At 48.6% G+C, this 18,524-nt stretch overlaps 1 protein-coding gene across 1 annotated transcript in view; it reads right to left on the bottom strand.

Annotated features, from left to right (window-relative positions):
- The window catches only part of ZBTB7C (zinc finger and BTB domain containing 7C), a 304,241-nt gene extending 285,993 nt beyond the window's left edge, over positions 1 to 18,248 (bottom strand). The window contains exon 1 of the mRNA XM_040264527.1: positions 17,706 to 18,248. The gene's annotated coding sequence lies outside the window, so the exon portion shown is untranslated. The remainder of the gene's footprint in view (positions 1 to 17,705) is intronic.
- Positions 18,249 to 18,524: the final 276 nt, after the last annotated feature.

Here is an 18,524-nt window from a genome sequence, read left to right as displayed (position 1 = left end):
AGTGCCAAGAAGAGGAGTGGATGGCTGGAGACCCCTGGCAGGGTCAGCCAGCCCTTGCCCATTCAGGTCACGGCATGCCAAGCTTTGCTGAGGGAGGCACCTGCAGTCCCTCCGGGTCTTGGTGTGGAAAGAGATAAACTCTGCTCTGAGTGGGCAACTTCCCCCCACGGACCAAGGGCACAGCCCCAGCCTGCTCCCCTCTCCTGGGATCCAAGCCCAAGGGCTCAGCCTGTTAATAGGTTCTGAGCCCCCCAGGTCCTGTAAGCACAAGGCCCAGGGGTGTTTTCCTTTAATACAGAAGAGATGGATTGAAAGAGACAGGAACAGACAGACAAATCTTGGTAAGCATCAGAAGTCTGTTTCTCCTCTTAAAAACTGCCCATCAATTAACAAGCATTTGTGAGCAATTGGAGAACGCGTGTATGTGTGTGTGTGTGTGTGTCGAATACAGATTTGTAACTGGGTCATTAAATGGGGTTCCTAAAGGGCTGGCGGTGGTGAGAAGTGTGAGCTCACCCCCTTGTTTACTCAGAGATGGCCTGGTGCAGGGGCAGGAATGTAGGGGCAGTAGAGGTACATGATACCAGTTCAAATCCTGCCTCCAGCCCTTAAGCCCTTTGAGTGTGACCGCAGGCCAGTCGCTCACTTCTTGTGTGTCAGTTTTCATCTGCTTAGTGGGGTTAATAAAACACTTAGCAGAGTGCCTTCTGCACACTCCAGAAATGTTAGCTGGAACTATGTGTGTGTGTTAGTCACTCAGTCGTACTCAACTCTTCGTGTCCCCATGGACTGTAGCCCACCAGGCTCCTCTATCCATGGGACTTCCTAGGCAAGAATACTAGAGTGGGTTGCCATTCCCTTCTTCAGGGGATCTTCCTGACCCAGGGATAGAATGCGGGTCTCCTGCACTGCAGGCAGATTCTTTACCATCTGAGCCACCAGGAAAGTCCCATGGGGAGACATAAAGTCAAATATTCATTCCATCAATACTTTTTGTGGTCAAAAGGAATAAACCAGAGCACATACAGCAATCCAAGTGGATCTTAACAATATATTAAATGGGAAGGACTTTGAAGATTACATACAACATAATAAGTTTTGAATAGGCTAAAAATAACTACAGTAAAATATATTTATTAGGAATACACATAGATCAGATGCAATGGAATTAGTAAAAAGAAAAGCAAAATGATAAAGATGAAGGAAGGTGATGACCTTGAGTGGGAAGGCCTGAGGCAGGATCTTATGTCTGGATGTAGATTTGTCAAATCCTTGCTTTGCTTTGAGTGATGAGTTCTTGGCTGCTTATTACATAAACTAAAAAAAAAAAAAAACTAAATAACTACATAATTAAATAAAATCAGACCATGCCTGGACTAATAGAGGGAATGTTATCAGCCAAAGATTGTGATTAAACCAGTTTTAAGCATCAATGGTACACAAGGAAGAAAACAAATATACTCGGCATCCATGGCTGGCTAAATACTATTCCAGTTCTGGGTTTGCACCAGCAAGTGTAATAATAATAATAGTAAAATCTCTGCCCTATCAGAGCTCACATTCTAGTGTAGGGAGATAGACATTAAACAAAATATATAGTGTCAGCATAGAAGAGGTATAGAGAGAAATGAAGATCCAGGAGACAGGAAGCAGGTGGTCCAGGAAGGCTTCACAGAACAAGTGACATTTAAGCATAGGCCTGAAGAAGGGGGAGGAAGGGGGCCTGCAGATCTCTGGGGGCTGAGCTCCAGGCCGAGGGAACATCTCAGGCAAAGGCCTTGAGGCAAGAGGGCCCAGGATGGGGAGGAGGCCAGTGGCTGGAGGGGTCAGGAGGGGAAATGGGAGCCCTGCAGCTCACTCCAAGGACTTGGACCTTGAGTGACATGGGGAGACACTGGAAGGTTCTGAGAAAAGGAGGAGCCCATTGACACATTTTAAAGGATCCCTCTGGCTAGACTGCTGGGGACAGAGGCTAGGACTCTAATCAGGAAGCAACCGTGATCATCCAGGTCAGAGACGGGATGCTGGGGCCTGAGAAGCCACAGGGGAGCAGGTGAGAAGTGACCAAATCGTGATACAGTGATGACCCAGCCGCTGCTCTTCTGGGCCCTCCAAGGCTGGCAGCAAAGACCAGACACACATCCAGACATCCACAATGCAACATCTACGATCAACTCCACGGCTGGTCACGTAGCATCGCGCTGCCCTGCAGAGGCCCTGCTCCTCGGACCCTGGCTCTGGGCAGCTGCCGCCTCTGGATCATCACACTCTTTCCCAAACCCTCTTGCAGCTGAAAGTCTTGGTCATCTGTGTGGCTAGACAGGTGACACTGGTTCTCCATCCAGAGGCTGTTGGCCCCACGATTTTCCACCCCATGACAAGGCCTTCCCCTGCACCCCAACCAGGGTTTCCACGGGCCCTCATTACAAGTCTCAATGTGGCCAGTGTCAGAGCCCAGGGAAGCTTTGAATCCATGGCTCCCACTGAAATCACCTGAGTCCCACCCCCAGAGACTGCTGTCATCCGTCCAAGGGGTAGCCAGAGCTTCCAGGTGTTTCAAATGTGCAGCCAGGGTTGCAAGTCACTGCTCCAGAGGACTGGTCTGGTTCCCTGTCCCGCTCCCTACAGGTGCTTCATGCCCATGAGCCTCTTTCCTGCACCCTGCTCTCCTAGGCAAGTCCCCAGCTGGTGCATCCTCCACTGAGGTGAGGCCCCTCTGCAGCCTGATCAGCCTCGAGACTGAGCAGACAGTGCTCCCCTAACTCTCAGGGTAGGCTGGGATCCACGCTGCCCCACATGCCTGAAGCGTGGAGCACATACCCAGGACCACCTGCTTCCAGGGGCCCTGGAGCTGCTTCTAAGGCAAGAAAAGCCCTGCAGCTCAGATTCATTTAATCAAGGCTGTGCTGGACTGGCTTCCCTCCCCTGCTCCTCCCCATCCTTCCTCCTTTAGGACTAGGACTTGGCATGCATTTCTATTAGACTTTTCCTAGGTGAAAATAGTGCTGGGCTGGGGGTGGGGAAACTGGATGGAGTGTGATTTACACTTACCCTGAGTCCTCACACCTCCCAAGGGCAGCCGGAATCAGCAGCCTGCTCACAGAGCTGCTGGCAGATGGGGAGCCCTGCAAAGTCTGGGCTCAGATCTGCCCCAGCGGGAACCACATCTCTGCACAAGGGCCCGAAACCTCACAAAAGCCAAAGGCCCTTTGGAAAACAAACAGAGGAAAGCTGGGTGTCAGTGTCTGTAGGGTTCAGGCAAAGACACCACTCAGAGAAACAGCCCGAACCCCTTACACATTGGATCAGACTGTCCCTATTATGTTTTCTCTTTGCTCCAAGCAGCACATCTCTCTTTTTTTTTAAGTCAATTGCGTTTCTTGCTTTCGTTCTTTATTTTGCTACAACAGGTCTTAGCTGTGGGACACGAGGTCTTCGTTGCATCACGCGGAATCTTCCCTTGTGGCACAGGGACTCTCCAGCTGTGCCGCTCCGGCTCCCTAGTGTGTGTGCTCAGTAGTTGCAGCCCATGGGCTTAGTCGCTCCTCAGATTGTGGGATCTTAGTTTCCCAACCAGAGATCGAACCCACGTCCCCCGCCTTCCCTCAGTCATTTCACTCCTATGTCTGTGCACTGTGGTGTTAATCCTCTAGGGAGGAGGCAGATTTTAAAAGCCTGTTGGGCATTTATTTACAACCTTGATAAGGATTAAGGAGGGGCTGACCCAGCCCAGAGGGTCAGCAAAGGGACAGCCTAGCTGCTCTCTGATGGGTGTGCAAGGGGTAAAACCATGAAGGTGAGGGACGCTAGTGTCCAGAAAGCAGGTGTGTGCCTCGTGAAGCAGAAAAGAGCATGGCTTGTCCTAGAAACCAAGAGAAGAGGCAAGGTGGGGCGGGGGGGAACGTGGGGCCGGGAGAGAGATGGGAGATGAGTGGGCGTGACCTGTGGGCTCTGCTAAGAATCTGGAATTGATGTTTTCAAACTGTGGTGCTGGAGAAGACTCTTGAGGGTCCCTTGGACTGCAAGGAGCTCCAGCTAGTCCATCCTAAAGGAAATCGACCCTGAATATTCATTGGAAGGACTGACGCTGAGACGGAAGCTCCAATTCTTCGGCCACCTGATGCAAAGAGCCAAATCACTGGAAAAGACCCTGATGCTGGGAAAGACTGCAGGCAGGAGGAGAAGGGGGCGACACAGGATGAGATGGTTGGATGACATCACCGATTCAAGGAACATGAGTTTGAGCAAGGTCTGGGAGATAATGAAGGGAAGCCTGGCATGCTGCACTCCACAGAGTTGCAACGAACTGGACACGACTTAGAGACTGAACATCAACAACCTCTATCCTAGAAGCAGCAAGAGGCCCTTAGAGGGTCTACATAGGGCACTGTCAGGTCAGATGAGTATATGCATTATACACTGTGTACAGATCAGGGTGGGGACTGGGGTGGCCAGAGAAAATGCAGAAGGACCAGTTGGGTTGGGGGGCGAGTCCGGGAGGGTGATGGGGAATGGAGGGATCGGCAGACTCCAGAACTGACCATGGAGGTCACAGGGGCACAGGGAGGGCTGAGGCAGGGGGTTTAGTAGACTGTGACGCTCTGTACAGGAGGAGGGAACCCAGGGTGTGGGGCCCAGGTCAGGAGTTCCGTGTGGGCACCCTGCGTTTGTGGAGTGCTAAACCCCACAACATTGGACTGAGTGACTGACTTAGCCACCAACTGATTCACTGAAGAATGATGCCCAGAACCTCTTTCCTGGGACAAGGTTCAGTGTGAGGCACTCACCGACCTAGGACTCAGCCTGGACGGGAATAGACCGCAGAAAAGACACTGCAGGTGGCCAAGCCCTGGGGGGAAGAGTCCATATAATGAAAATGTAAGTTATTATTACTATTACCTTATCAGATCAGACAAGATCGCAGTCAAAGGTGGGGCCACAGCGCTTGTAATACAATAGACATGGGCTCTCAGGTGGCAGTTGGCTGTTGCATTGATTCTCACTCACTCGGAAGCTAGATCACGGTACTAATGTGAAGCATGTGTGAAATATCCCTTTTTCATGCACTAGCAGTGAAAGGGCTTCACAAACCTGTAGCCCAATGAATGTACTTCTGAGTAATGGGAATCTGCAGGTGGGCATCATTTTATTATCATGTACAGGCCATCGTCATCTAAGCTTCGATGTCACCTTAAAGGAACTGCTCTAGCCGCTGAGGGCAGTGAGGAATCACCAGCACAAGGCCCCTCGTGGAGAAAGTGACACTTGACTGCTATCCAGGACCTGAGGATTTTAAAACTGTACTTAATGCCATTAGGCTGCTCCTAGAACCACAACCTGTGAGGAAAGGAATGGACCTCGGGCCCTGTGCAGTGAGTGAGGCAGGGGACTTGTACAGAATCACTCGGTCCACCAGCGGCTGATCCAGGACCAGAATCCATACCATCTAACTTGTCAGGATGCCTCTTCGACTGCACTTAGCACCTCAAGAAACCTTTCTAGAGATTCCCAGTCTCTCAGGCCCTAGGTTGAGTCTTCATTGAAACCACCAGAGGAAATGAGAGCAAAGATTATTTCTAACAGTCCAAGTTGGCAGGCAAACAACACTGCATCTTGGCGGATGTTTTGGAGACTAGGGGATGCTAGGGGACTGGGGGACAGTTGCTTGGAAGACAGGGAAATGGCACAAGACTCAGGGAACAAAGTCTTATTGGCTTATCTGTTTATAAACAATGCATACTTTACCTACTTCTAGAAAAGATTTGGGGTGGTTTGCAATTTAAAACACACACATGCAATAAAATAGTTCAGATTGACATCAGATTGCAGAATTGTCTTTAATAGCAAATAGAAAACTGGAAACGATTCAAGTGCCCCTCTGTAGGGGGCTGGTTCAAAAAAAAAAACTGTTCATGTATCCTGTGGAATACTACACAGCTATTTTAAGAAATGAAGCATTTGCTCTGTGTACCAATATGGAGAAATTTCAGCTACATTTAAGGAAATTTTTAAAAAGCAAGGTGCAGAATATACAGCAGGCTATCTTTTGTATGGTAAAGTGGTAAGCTAAGAATCTACTCAAATTTCTCCATTTTAGCATAAGGAAAACACAAAAAATAAACCTGTAAGTTATACAAATGGCCTATAGAGGGCGACAGGGGGAGCATGCAATCTTGGCGCATACCTGTGGGTGTCAGTTTGATTTCTGAACTGTAGAAAATGCTTCACCTATTCAAAAGTTCCAATTCAATTAGATTTAGAAATGAAGCCCTCCAGGCCTCCCTTGCTGTGTCCCCAGCATGGCCCTGGCTCCCCCCACTCTAGGGGCACAGGGGGGATGCCTGTGCCCTGGCCCAGCTCAGCCACAGTATTTGCTGGAGAAGAATTCTGCAGAGGTGAGAGGACAGCACCCTCAGTTAAGGATGGTGGCTTATGCTGTGTAAGCAAGCTCTTCCCCTCCCAGGCTCCTCTCTGACCCCTCCCAGAGTAGGAGGGGGCAGCCAGCCATCACATCCATTAAAATGTACTGCCAACCACCCAGATGTCCACTGAGGAGGTGAAATTAATTCTAGCCTATTAATAAATTATATCCATATTATAGAAGACCATAGTATAAAAAACTAGAGTGATGTGTATGAGCAGTTTTTAAAAGATTATATTGAGTAAAAACACAAGCTGCAGAACATAATATATAGCTTGATCCCATCTTTCTGTAATATGGATCTATTTTTCCAAATCCATGGCAACAATATAAATACAGACAGTGATATGGATGTGAAACTTCTCTGAATTGTTGATAGTGATGATCTCTGGGGTGGGGTGGGATGTCACAATTTCCCTCACTCACTCAAACATGGGTATATTGTTTTGTTTTCTTATACAAAGCAATTATTGTTTTTGTAATCCAAACAGTAAGGAGATCAAATTAGTCAGTCCTAAAGGAAATCAACCCTGAATATTCATTGGAAGGACTGAAGCTGAAGCTCCAATACTTTGGCCACCTAATGCGAACAGCCGGCTCATTGGAAAAGACCCTGATGTTGGGAAAGATTGAGGGCAAGAAGAGAAGTGGGCAGCAGAGGATGAGATGGTTATATAGCATCACCAACTCAGTGGACATGAATTTGAGGAAACTCCAGGAAATAGTGAAGAACAGAGAAGCCTGGCATGCTGCAGGCCATGGGGTCATGAAGAGTCAAACACAACTTGGCAACTGAACAACAATCCAAACCTAGACCTCTCTCATTCATTGCATACATCGCTGGTCTGGTGGGTCTAGTCAGAGATTCAGTGGAAGAACTCCCTTCCCAGCCCTGCACCATCCCACAGACGGGAAACTGAGGCCCAGAGAGGTCAAGGGACTTCCTCGGCATCACACAGTGAGTTAGCAGCAAAGCTCCACTAAGAGCTCCTATCTCCTTACTCAGCCCTACACTCTTTACACTATGCCTTGCAGCCTGAAAATAAAATTAGTGTGTATTTGTGGAGGGTTCTTTATGTGACTGGTAGGGGGAAACAGAGGTAATATTGGCAAAAAAAATAATAATAATAATAAAATACTTGGCACTCCAGGACTCATTACCTGGCTGCCAGGTCAATAACACCTCCATCGACTCATGAAAGATTCCAGGCAAGTATTCATTTAAAGAAGAACCATTAACTGTAAATCAATGCCCAGAGTGAGTGCTGAGATATAAAGTGAGTTAGAAGAAGTGGGTAAATGGAAGGCTGGTCTCAGCCCCAACAGCCACCTGACTGTTACCCACCAGAGCAGGGAGAAGATATTCCCTCTGACCCAGAAAAGCAGCACAAGGTCAGGGTCAGGGGAGGCTTCTTCAAGGAGTATCTCTCTAACACAAAAATAACTGCCACTGCCTCCCCAAAGCAGCTGCAATGGCAAGATGCCTAGTAATCAATTAACAAGTGTTATTAAATCTATGGTGCACTGGGCTAGGACGGCCGGCAGACAGGCATAGAGACGGTGGCCTCTTCCGCGGTCGTCACTGCTTCACAACTTAGAAAGGCTTTAACTCAATCATTCCTTTGGAGCCTCTTGATGTCGTGTGGCTGGCAGTTTTTAATCTTTGCTGTGTCAGAAGAAGCAATTCCATGACTTGCTCAGGGTCCCACAGGGCACTTCCAAAGCTGAGCTGGATGCCAAGTCTGCCAGACTTGGTCCCACACACTGCTCCCACAGCCCGCTCTGTTGGGGGCAGCAGTGTCCAGAAAATTGGATGAACAGCCTCTGGCAAAGTGGAACGCCAATAGGCACAGGACAAACCAGTCTGGAGTCACGTGCTACATCTCTCTTCCCGCCCACCGCAGACCACCTGTGGTCACACTTTGCCGCTCTGAGATTTTTGTCCTTTGAGGGCACTTTGCACGTGTGGGTTTGCATGTGTGAATACACATGGACACAATTTTCTAAATGTTTGACTCTTTATTTTTCTTGCAGTGTTTTTACATTCATCGCCCATTAAACTATCTTCGGAGTTAAATGATGTCATCAGTACAGGCAATCTAACTATTTCCAGTTAATAGATGAGGAAACAGGCCCAGGGCAGCTTGTCCCGTGTCTTATTACTTCTCAGTGTAAAAGAGGGGGAGGCCAAGTGCTCTCTCTGTGTCATTTCATTTCATCCTCCCAACTGTCCTGGGAAGGAGGGAGGTGTGACTACCCCATCTTACCCTTGAGGACACGGAGGCTCAGGGAGGCTAGGTCCCCTGCCCCAAGTGGCAGAGCCAGAACCCAGGGCTGCAGGCCCAAAGCTGAGGTGTACAGTTGCAAGGAAGATCCACAGTGGGGCCGATTTCATGCCAGGGACTGAGTAGGTCCTTCCCCAAATACCAGTACTAACAATAGCTTCCTGAGCCTTCACATGTGCCGGGATTGGGCTGAGCTCTGTCCACGCAGGACTCTGGGGGACAAGGCAGGGGGCCAGGTTGTCTCTGAATCCTCAAGTAGCACAGAGCTGGCCCCCCTCGTGCTGAAGTATCCAGCACAGCCCCGTCCCTTTCTAGGACCTTTTCATTCATTTCTGCTGTGCAAGTGAAAGGGCAGTGTGGGCTCTTAGCTAACAAGTGCCTTTGATGGCTATTCCTCCCAAGTAACGCCACACCCACCGGGAGGAGTCAGAGCCAACCACCACCACCGCCCCCCACCCCCCCAGCCGGTTCTCTGCACCCAAGAAACTGGGCCGGCTCCCAGGGTGCCTCAAATCCCTTCAGCTTTACTGGAGCAATTGCTGCCCACCTTTTGCATGATTCCACTCAGGCCGTCTTCTCTCTGTGCCCTAAGGAATGATTTGCTGATGATAATAAACATTTCCACAAGAAGGCTCGGGTATCTCTGAATCATAATTTATTGCTTTGTTTCCGTGGTTGATAATTTTTTTTTTTTTTTTACTGAAAAGACAGGGCAGGAGTGACTGAGCATGGATGGGATGAGTAATCCCGGCTGCTCTAAGCTCTGCTGGGAAGACAGAAAAAAGGGGTGGAGATGGAGAGGAGAAGAGGACGGGAGTGGGTAAAAGGTCAGACAGGGGAACATGACCCCAGGTCCGGACAGGGAAGACTTGGGCCCCCAAGTCAGATAAGACTGCTCAGCTAAAGCCTGTAGACATGTGGAGGCAGAAGACAGGAAAGTATTCCAACGGAATGATCCACAAACAACAAAGGGATGGCCCGTCTGGACATTCCCAGGCTTCAGACTCAAGTGCCACCTCCTCCAGGTAGCCTTCAAAGATTACTTCAGCCAAGAGTGATGCCCCCCATCCTCTGAACCGGAACCTTTCATCTCTCCCTATGGCTAGACGGCTTTGCCCTCTTACTTGTGTATTCGCACTGCCACTCCCCTCCCCTAGCTTCATCATGAGCTCCCAAAGGGCAGAGAACTTGTTTTTACCTCTTCTCTACCTTTGGAGCACATGACACCCAGGATAGTCTTTACTTTTAGGTGATATGAGACCACACCTGTACAGAGCCATGAGCCTCCAAGCAAGCATTTGTGGATCAAGTTTCAGAAAATGGCACCAAATAATAATCATACATTTTAACCTTTGGTGTTGGGCTTTATACTGCATGAAGCCCTTTCACATTCTTGGAACATAAGTGGCAGGTGATATGATGCTCATTTTGTTAGATAAGAAAACTGAGGCTCAGAAAGTTTGAGTGATTGATCAATCACCAGTTAGTAAATAGAAACAACTCTCGAACCCAGGTTTCTGACCTTCCTGATGTTCATCAGAGGAGCTGGAAGTTTCTATCTGCTCTGAAGCACATGATATATTATTTAAGGGAACACAGCATTGCTGTAGCCTTCCCCCACTCAAGACACACAGTATGTATTAACATGCATTCACAGCACAATCAGGGCTTCCTCGGTGGCTCAGATGGTGAAGAATCTGCCTGCAATGCAGAAGACCTGGGCTCAGTCCCTGGGTCAGGAGGAGTCCCTGGAGAAGGGAAGGCCTACACACTCCATTGGCACCTGGCAGGCTACAGTCCATGGGGTCACAGAGAGAGACTAACACTATCACAGCATAACCAAGGCTCTGAAGAAACCTGCTTGGCTTTGTTCAATGCTACCTTCTCCAAATTTACCGTACCTGGAACCCTTTTGCATGGGATACCTACAAAATCCCAAACTGGGGAAATGTTCTATTGAACCACTGTTATTTTTCTGCAGGGTAAATCATGTTCTAAGAGAAGCTATACATTATAGAGGAAGAAAGGCTTCAGTTAGATGAATAAAGCTCTAATGGTGAAATTTCAGGGTTCAGCCAGTCACTAAGGACATTAATTATTATTTTACTTTTTATTATTGAATACTTCAAATACACACAAAATAAAAAAGCACAATAAATCCCCATGTACCCATCACCAATCACCAAACCAGCTTCAACAATACTCAACAATCTGTTTTTGCTTCATTCTTTTAAATCTAAAATGTTTTAGAGACAACCCCAGACATCATCTGTAAATACTTCAGTATGTAACATTGCCACAATATCACATACCCTAAAATAATTAACAGTAATTCCTGGATCTCTAACAACCAGCCTGTCTCTAATCTCCTATTTAAGAGACTAGAATAACCTCCTATTGAGAGAATATTGATTATCTCAGAGAGAATCAAGGTGGACTTGGGTCAGGATTCAAACTCAACCCACACAGGGTGCTCGGCCAGTATGTCTATTAAACGACTTTAAATCTGTAACAATTTCCTCACGTCTCCTTTTTATTTTCCCTCGACCTCTTCTTGGAGAAGTTAGGGCACCTGTCCTAAGGCGCCCTCTCGGTCTGGATCCGGTGGCAGCCTCCCTGTGCTGGGCTTTCCCATATCCCTCCAGTTCCTGCATAAGCCGGTCATGAGAGTCATAGGCAGGAGCAGTTTTATGGTGGGAGAATGTGCTGGTGCTGCTGTGTCCTTTCCATTACGTAGCAGCTGGTTGCCTACTTTTAGTAAAGCTAACATTGATCCATGGGTTTGGATGCTGGAGAAAACATCTTTTTTGAGCAAGTAGGTCCTCCTAGCAGCTCCAAAGTCATATCACATTCTATAACTTGGTTCTAGATAATCTCTAACCCAAGATTTCATGGAGGATTATCTCTACCATCAAACTCCAAAACTCTTATTAGCTTATCCTTTCCTAGGCTATTTCTGGGTGACCTTTGACCTTTTTTTTTTTTAAAGAAAAGACACTTTTAAATGACCAGACAAGCTGGAGACCCCGTGTTCCCTTCAGGCCAGGCCCTAGCAGCAAATGCACGGACTTAGCTGGAGTCCCAGGGTCTCCATGCCCCACGGATTCCTCCGCCCATCAGTCTCAAGGAGAACAAGAACACACAGTTGAACTTGATAAATATGTATCCAAAAATTTTAAAAACCAAATTACACAAATCAAGCTTATTCTGAGAGGTTCGTTTTGCCAGGGGTCTCTAGTGCTCCAATCAGCATAATTAAATAGCAAGATCTCTCTAGAATTGATTGTGGTTTTCACGTTTTTTTATCATCCAAGGACCATTTCAGTGAGATGATTTTAAGCTAATAAGAACCCCCAAATTAGAAACTAATTAAGGAGATGGGAAATACAAATGTATTTGTTTTTAGTCAGGCACTATTTTTATCAGAGAAATCATGAAAAATTAAAATTGTTAAAGTACTCATATGAAGGTTGTCAGTCAAGGACAACATGGCTTTCTGCCTCTCCCTGCTGCAACATTTTAAGGTGATGTATCAGAAGCCGTTCCCAATAGGCCCCCAGGAAGCAATAAAGAGACCAATTTTGAAGAGAATTACACACTGCTAGACTTGGTGAGGAAAAAGGGGGTTGCCAAAATATTCTCAAATCTTTGGTGATTAAGAGTCACAGTGCCTCTTTCTTTTTGAATGTATGCATGCCTGGCAACAACATTAAATCACTGCAGTGCACTTTCTCATGCCCATTTAACAGATGAGAACATTAAGGCCTGGAGAAGTTGAGAGGGGTGCAGAGAGTCATGAACAAACTTAGAAAGAATCTAGACTATTTATCTATCTAAATGTGCTTGCTTTTATGACACCCCCTCCTTGCTGTCCCCTACATGTGACACAGATTATCTTTTAAAATAGATGCTAAGTCACCGTGACACTGCTTTGGAGACTCCTTCAGGATTTGTGACAGCCTGGAGAGCTCAGGCCCCAGGAGAGAAGCAGGAACCAGAAATCAGCTGCCGCTGGGGGAGGAAGCGCCAGTCTAGTGAGGCCGCAGCAGGGGACCCACAGATGACTGCGGCGACCATCCAAGGACCACTGACACAACCACAGGCTATCAGATGTTGACCCAACCTTGAAAATGCTGCTTCAGTCCCCAGGGCTGGAGAATTCCCATTCATCTGTAGACCTTGCCCTGACTCCAGCACGGCTGATACCCGGTTACTCTTTGCATCACCGACCGGCACCTCGTAGTTCTGCTCCCTCCATACTAGCCCTGAGGGCAGGGGCCCTGCTGGTAAACACCCTCTTCAAACCCAACCCAGGTAGGTGAAGAGGACCCTATGGAACTTCCTTGGTTTCTGGTCTCTCTCCCCTCAGGCCCAGGAAGGACAGAAGGTGAACTTTCCTAATAACTGGGAACAGATACCAAACTTGGAGGGATGAGTTGAAGACCCCACACACTAGGCTGAAGGCAAATAAAGACGTCAGGCAAATGTGCCACTGACCCGCAGGAGACAACGGGTTGGTTCAGAAGCGCCTGCTCCTCCCAAGAGCGCTGCGTTGGGCCTACGGGCAGGAGGACAGTGCATGGTGCTGACCCAGCCTGCCTTGTGATGCTGGGCGGGAGGGCACGGTTAGAACCCACCCAGCTCTCAAACAAGAAAACACCCCAAGGAGGGAATTAAGAATCTCAATAACATTTTATACCTTTACGAAGGACTTTCACATATACGATCTCATTTGTGTCTCAGAAAAACCCCAAAGGCAGGAATTATTTAACCGATTCTTCAGATGAGGCTGGGTTTAGGGGAATCTGATTTTGTGGAGTGCTGACCCTTTGCCAGTGACCTGTGTCAGGATGCTATGCTAATTCATATACAGAGCGATGACTGTTTTCAGCTGCTGCTGGAAACCAGTGCCTGGAGTAGATATCATTCGCAGAGTAATAAAGAAAAATACCTTCTCCAAGCCCAGAAAGGGGAGCCATATCTATGACACTGGCTCTCTGGCCCTAAAGGAGAATAGCCTGTATTTTTACGGCCGTGGAAAGAAAGGAGGCAGGTAGGGTAGGGATGGATCTTTGTTTCAAAGATGGAGACTGGGAGACAGGAGAGACGGGAAGAAGGACAAGCAGATTTTGGAGTAGGGTGCCTGGGTCAGCTTCCAAGACACTTGAGGTGGCTTAGGTCATGGGTCCTGGGGTGGCCAGCAACCCTCAGCCCTCTGAAACACAGCACCACAGTGGTGTCTGCTAAAGCTGAAGCTAAAATTCTGGGGACCCCAGAATTCCCTATGACAGAGCTGACCTAGGGCTGCAAGCTGCCTGCAGGGCCTGCCTCCTCCAGGTGACTGACCACACGGCTCTCAACAAGGAGGGCCACAGGCAGCCACTACACCACCCTGGGTGAAGATCCAGGCTCGTCCCTGCCCCTTTGTCCTGCCCTATAAAGACACACGGTCCTCATACAACAAAAGGTTAGGGACAGAACTACAGAAAATCCTACCAGGAAACTTTCACCAAACGTAGGCCATAGGGGGAACACCACTTGGTTTTCATTTAATTTCAGTTCAGTTCAGTCGCTCAGTCATGTCTGACTCTTTGCGAGCCCATGGACCTCAGCATGTCAGGCCTCCCTGTCCATCACCAACTCCCGGAGTTTACTCAAACTCACGTCCATTGAGTCGGTGATGCCATCCAACCATCTCATCCTCTGTCGTCCCCTTCTCCCATCTTCAATCATTCCCAGTATCAGGGTCTTTTCCAATGAGTCAGTTCTTTGCATCAGGTGGCCAAAGGATTGGAGTTTCAGCTTCAGCATCAGTCCTCACAATAAAAAGCTTATTTCTTGGCATGGAATGTCACCAAGTAATCATCATTTTCTTTAGTCCTCACAGTTACCCAACGAAATAGACCTTCTTAGTGCCACTCCCAAAGCAGGTTCTGAAGCTCAGAGAGCTTTGGGAACTGCCGGGGGTCAGCCCTGGACCTGGAAGTGGTGGTGTCCCAAGGTTAGCTAGGGGGCTCCACGGCCAGGCCAGGACATACATTACCATCCAGAACAAGTTATTCAAGACATCTCTGATTCTTCAAGCCAGTTTCCCTAAGAATTCATCTCAGAGGTATCATGAGAAGAGGACACAATAGTAGATCCTGTTGTTTAGCTCAGCATACACCTGGCCTCTGGTGCCCCTGAACAAGATGCTCTGAATTCTAGACACGGGTTGACCAATACGGTAGCCACAGGCTCCAGGTGCTATTGAAGACTTGCAATGTGGCTGGTCCAAGCCCAAGATAATTGAAGTACCAAATGCACTCCGGACCTCAGATACTATGTTCAGAAAGAAGAATATGAACTATCTTGTTACTGATCATTATATTCACGCTATGTTGCAGTGATAATACTTTGAACGCATTGAGTTCAAGGAAACGTCATTACGATTCATTTCACTTGCTTCAAATTTAAAACCGTGTGTGCGGCTCATGCAAGGTCTCTCTGGGCAGTCCCTCTCCAGGTTCCAAGTCTTGCCCCGGTTTCTGTACCCACCTCACCCTGCCCCGCTCCCAAGGACAGCGCTGGAAGCCGAGGAGGCAAGACTCTCCAAGTATTCTGAGAACGTCCTCTCTTCTCAACGTTTCTGTAAATTCCTGGGCGCACCCCTCCCACCCTGTACCCTACTCAGTGCCCAGAAAGCATCTCCGGGCCCAGCCACTGCCAAAGCACTCACACACAGTCACCATTTCCGAGTGTTTGGATCCACCTTAAACCACATTTTCCATGGCCAGAGGAATGCTGAGAACCAGGTTTCCAAAGCCCAGGCCTCAAGTGTGTTAAGTCGCTCGGTCGTGTCCGGCTTCAAACCAGTTCGCAGTTGGAAGCCCTGGGAATTCGGATGCATTTCTCCCAGGCTTCTTTACTCCCTCCTGCTTGCAGACCGTGAGTTCCTCCAAGAGCAGAACAATGGAAGCAAACTAAATGATTGATCACTTATTATGGTGCCAGCTGCGATGCTAAATGCTTTGCATGTCTCGTTTTATTTAATTCTCCCAACCAGCCTATGAGTGAGGAAGTCTTGTTCCCATTTTGAAGACAGGAGCCTGAGGCTCCCAGAATCTGGGAGCTGTCTCTACTTCCATGCTTTTCCCTCTGCCCTTTATTCCCTCCCCTGGGAGCAGACACACCTCATGCATCTTTGTTTGTCTGGCACTAGCATGGTGCCAAGTGCAAAACAGGTACTTGGTAAATATTGGGAAACTAGGTTAAGAACCTTCTGATAGATTCAATCTGCTGTTCTTTCTTGACTTAATCAGAATGTGTTTTGCCCCTAACCATCTTAAGGCTGCACACATGAGAAGTCCTCACCCACCCACCTGAAGATCCCCTGGAGGCGGGCATAGCTAACCACTCCACTATTCTTGCCTGGAGAATCCCATGGACAGAGGAGCCTGGCGGCCTGCATACAGTTCATAGGCTCACAAACGGGTGGAACAACCGAAGTGACTTAACACACACACACACCCACCTGCAGGGCTGGGCTTTTTCTGCCTCCTCCTGCCCCCATTACTTCCCATCACAAGGCCCCGCAGATTCAGCCCTGCCCAGATCCCTAGCCAAGCTGAAAATGCACAAACCACCTCTTCCACTGAGACAGAGGGGTCTGAGGATAGCCCAGGGCCCGTATACTAGGGTCTAGGGTGCCTGGGGACACAGCTAGCCCCAGGAAATTATGAAGATGCCAGCTCCCTAGCAAAGTCCCCCTCAGGCCTAGCCAGACCCCTGACTAAAGCTTGATTCCCCTTCCATTTGTTCATATAGACAAAAGTCAAGTCCCGGGCCTGCCTGGTGCCTGAAGCCAATCCATTTCCTAGAATTGGGTTGTTTTCTGGATTCTTTCTTCATCTTATTCTTTCTGCCTGATTTAGAACAAGGCCACCCAGAAGTCCTAATACTCTGCCCCTCCCCACCCTTTGGCTAGGCCTCATGGACCCTGACACTGGCCTGCACAGGAATGGAATTTGCCCCACCCCCTTGGGCCTCCTGCCCCAGGCCACTGGCTTTCTCCCCCTGCCCTGGTCAGTTTCCCAAGGCCTCAAGCTATTTTTGCTCCCACCCTAGCCTGTTGTTTACCCCCTGGTGGAAATGGCCAGAGTAGTACCCAGTATGATACAGTGGCCAAATGGCCAGTGGGAACAGGTTCTCCACCAGGTGGCCAATGGGAACAGGCCCTTCATCAGATCAGAACTCATCTTTGGGGTCTCCATCCCACTGGATGCTGGTCTTTTCACCTCAGGGCTTTGCCCTCTAGGCTCTGAGGACCTTCTTAATGTTTTCTGCCATGGCTGATCTCCTCCAATTACCTGCTAGACCTAGAGTGTCTGCCAGCCCCTTCCTGAGCTCTCCAGACCCCTACTCATAACCTCCCCTAGCCAGCCTTGATCATCTGCTACTTGCCCTGGCATCTTTGGAGGGCTGAAGGAAGCCACAAAGTCCCTACTTCCTTTTTAACAAGAAATACCAACCCATCACCTCACCTGTCATTCAAGAAATCTGATCCAACCAGGAACACTTCTCAGCCAATGGGGCCTCCAGATCTGCCCCTCAGGTATCACCGATACAGGAAAGAGCTCCTGTCTATCTTGCTGCCTCTGTTTCCCCACCAGCGTTCATGCCCTGCTTCCTAAGGGAGCTACGGGAAATAATGACTCCTTGATTTGTTACTCTGAGGTCTTAAAACAGGAGGTGATACATCCATAATGGCATCAGGCCTTCCTATAAGGTATAGTAAGTGAACCTGCCTGATGCTAAATCTTCTGGTGCTAACTCCAGCAAGCGCTTGGGGCAGAAACTAATAACTATAAAGCATCCATCTATCATCTTATCAGGACTTACTCTGCTCTGTTTGCATAGTTATCGTCCCAAGAGTTGACATTGTATGTCTACTCCAGGCTGATATATTCTCCTACCTGCCACATCATTCAGAAAGAATTGATGAACCTCAGGTTCATTACCTGTCATTACACCGTGTACATGTCACTGGGGGCCGAAGTATCAATTCCTCTTGAGTCTCCCTGGTGACGCAGTCCCGCCTTGGAGGCTCCAGGTCCAATACGCTGCAGATGGTGCTCACGCTGCAGGCTCTGGAGGGCTCCACGCCATCCCTTACCTTCTCCTGGCTGGGCCCGCTCCTTGGGGGTGGTGTGGCCTTCCAAGTACCCAGCTGCTTCAGAGTGGGGACCTGTAGGAAGAACAGAGGCCCAATGACCTACCAGGGCCAGAGACACAGGTCCAAGTCTTAGCTGTTCTAGAACTTTCCAGTCATCTTTTTTTTCTCTCTCTCTCTTTTATTATTAGGTCTTATATCTCCAGGTGAGTGTATAGACTGCCTCAGCTAGGGTCTTCACTGCCAATGTTCTTCTACCCACCAACCCTACCCTCAGCCCTCTGCATGCATCCCTTCCCCTAAACACACATGTTTGTTCTTAATCTTCTTACCTCTACATAGCTTATTTCACCTGCCTGAAAGACCAACTCTCAGTCATTCATTCTACCCACCATTCAGAGTTCAGCTCATCCCCACCAACAGACCCCACAGCCCCAGAAAGAAGAAGGACCTGGGTGTCTTCCCTGCACCAATGAAACCCACAAAGAACAAGGCCATGTCTACTGGGGATATTCTTAAACTCTTGTGGCCCAGGTCCCTGGTGGCTTCCAGTGTGCTGTGGGTTTGGGGCTCCAGGAAGGCCACCCACCTGCAGCCTCCTTTCACAGCCCTTCACTCAGAGTGAGAGACAAGGGTACTCTGCAAACCTCGCTGCAGAGGGACACAG

This window comes from Oryx dammah, unplaced genomic scaffold (genome assembly GCF_014754425.2).
Source record: "Oryx dammah isolate SB20612 unplaced genomic scaffold, SCBI_Odam_1.1 HiC_scaffold_22, whole genome shotgun sequence".
NCBI classification, from domain to species: Eukaryota; Metazoa; Chordata; class Mammalia; order Artiodactyla; family Bovidae; genus Oryx; species Oryx dammah.
The sequence above is the reverse complement of the archived record's forward strand: the minus strand, read 5'-3'. Positions and strand labels throughout refer to the sequence as shown.